Source organism: Oryctolagus cuniculus, chromosome 1 (genome assembly GCF_051225735.1).
Source record: "Oryctolagus cuniculus isolate XC-2025 breed Fujian yellow rabbit chromosome 1, ASM5122573v1, whole genome shotgun sequence".
Lineage (NCBI taxonomy): Eukaryota > Metazoa > Chordata > Mammalia > Lagomorpha > Leporidae > Oryctolagus > Oryctolagus cuniculus.
Genome location: NC_142867.1, coordinates 152,106,565 through 152,109,371, shown reverse-complemented (window position 1 = coordinate 152,109,371; position 2,807 = coordinate 152,106,565).

The window sequence follows — 2,807 nt, the reverse complement described above, 5'->3', positions numbered from 1 at the left end:
CGTTTATACATTGCAAAAAAAAAAAAAAAAAAAAAAAGGCCGCTGAGGAGGGACTCAAATGCTTCGATATGGTTGAGTGCCTTTGTGTGTTCGTGGGTGCCCGGGGCCTGTTTATTTTGGGAGGCCTATTGGTATTCATTTCCACTAGAAACTAGCAGACGGAAGCCAGATCATTTTTTTCCCACAGAAGGAGAGCAATACATATTTTTAAAAAATATTTAACAACACAGATCAGTGATAAGCAGGACCATATCAAGGAATATTGCATATTCTGTTTAGAAGCTTTCAAAGTGCTTAGTGCCCAAGAAATCAGAAAAGTGGCTTTTGTTGTAAGGAGCTGGCAGTTTGAAAGTAATCTATTTCTAAATCTCAATAGTGAGGCTGTGAATCTATCCAAGGGTCTGAGGTCTAAGTACAAAGGAAAGGGGAAATGAAAAAGAGGGAAGGAGAAGAACCCAGTTTAGAAAAGGGAGCCTTGTTCTGAAGACACGCTGGACACAGCTCATACAAGGCAGTGCACAGTTTCATGCAGGGTTGCTTGATCTCCCCAAGTGGAAGATCAGTTAAGAACTGAGTCACACAGGACATTCGATCAGGAAGAATGTGGTACACCCTATTTGTGGATGATGAGCCTTTAATTTCTTATGGAGTTTTTCGTTTTATACAGCTACTCTACCAAGCAGAGGAAACTTGTAGTTTGGTGTGATTTCTTTTCTGGGCGGTTCTCCAACACCGTCACCTGCAGGAAATTAAGGTGAATTAACCTAAAGAAGACAGGGCTTTCAGCAGCTAGGAGTTTGACCTCTAACAAAAGAACCTATCTGGACTTGGAACCAAAAAGGAGGTTGTCGTATGACTCGCAACAGTTCATGTCATTTCTGGGAATGACTGCCCCATCTCTACGCACAGCCCACAGACAGACTGGGCTGCTGTTGTTACTTTCTGATACCGAGGGGCATGAAAAGTGAAATAAATTTGACACAGTAGTCCCACTCTGAGTGATCTGTTCTATGGGTATAACTATACTAAGTGTTAGGTGCAAAACTGTTTAGCAGAGCAGGGTGGAGAATGGTAAGGAGACTGGGAACAACCAACAGCCAGCATTAGGAGTGGTCAACTGCGTGCTGACATTCCCACTCTATGCAACCGATACAGGTATTGTATCAGATAGACCCCTGACTGTAGATGGCCACGCTGAGTAGTTTATAGTCTTATAAAATGAGAACCATTATTTCCTCCATTTATTTTATAGATAAGGAAACAGCACATAGATGGTGAAATAATTTGCAAATGATACCAGAGCTAGCAAGAAAAGAGTCTGAATTTAAGCCTAATGAGTTTGGCTCCCAAGCCTATGCTTTTAACCTCTATAAATTGTAGAGGAAGGAGAAGTGTAACAACATTTTATTTATTTATTTATTTATTTGACAAGTGGAGTTATAGACAGTGAAAGAGAGAGAGAGAGAGAGAGAGAGAGAGAAAGGTCTTCCTTCCGTTTGTTCACTCCCCAAATGGCCGCTATGGCTGGCGCTGTGCCAATCCAAAGCCAGGAGCCAGGTGCTTCCTCCTGGTCTCCCATGCAGGTATAGGGCCCAAGCACTGCCTTTCCGGGCCACAGCAGAGAACTGGACTGGAAGAGAAACAACCGGGACTAGAACCTGGCGCCCCTATGGGATGCTGCTGCCGCAGGCGGAGGATTAACCAAGTGAGCCTCAGCGCCGGCCCCTGTGTAACAATATTTGAATACTAACAAAGAACTCAAAAAACTGTGTAGGGCATTCATGTAAGTTTGTGTGATGGTGAAGAAAGGTGTGGAGGCAGGCAACCAGATTATTAATGTAGACTGCCCGGGAAAGGCAGGTGGGGGTGGGGGTGGAGTGCGGGAGTTCATTGACTCTATTTAAACATCTTTGTCTTGCTTTCTAGGTGATAGAGAGCCCATGTCTAACAGCTCCCTCTCTGGACTAATTGCTAAGGGTCTTTGTGCATCTACAACATGTTCCAGAATTCGTTCTTCTATCCAAAACCTGGTTATTGAATTTCTGCCATGAGGCAAGCACACACCGAGGGAGAGGGAGAGATGAAAGACCTAGCGGAGCTTCACCAGGTGTGGGAGACGGAAAAGTAGAGGTCACAGGGAGTTAGGATGGCAGGTGTGCAAGCGACAATCTCCTGGAGTGCTTCCCTCAAAACTGGCACCAGACAACCTTAGCTGGGCAATCCCCTATGACCTTGACTTCATTTGGATTGCTCCCTTTTCTTTGTTTTATTTCATTGTATTTCAGTTAGCTTCTGGCTTTGAGAGGCAACGAGGTAAATGTAAGAGTCTGGGCTTTGGTATCTGATTTTATTTATTTGAAAGGTGGAGTTACAGAGAGAGAAAGATACAGACAGATACAGATCTTCCATCTGCTGGTTCACTCTTCAAATGGCCACAATAGCCAGACATGTCCTTTGAACCCCTTATCTATCCTATCTGGGCGATTAGTAGCTGCTAAAATAGTCACATCCTTTAGTTGTTGAACGCCATCCATTTCTGTTAAGAGCTGAGCCAAAACACGGTCAGCTGCGTTCCCAGCACCTGAAGAACTGCCCCTTTCAACTGCCAAGGCATCAAGTTCATCAAAGAAAATAATGGAAGGAGCCACTGCTCTTGCTTTTCGGAAGATCTCTCTAACTGCTCTTTCAGATTCACCAACATATTTATTCATCAATTCAGGCCCCTTTATAGCTAAAAAGTTCAGGCCACTTTCATTAGCCAAAGCCTTTGCTATCATTGTTTTTGAGCATCCAGGGGGTCCATACAG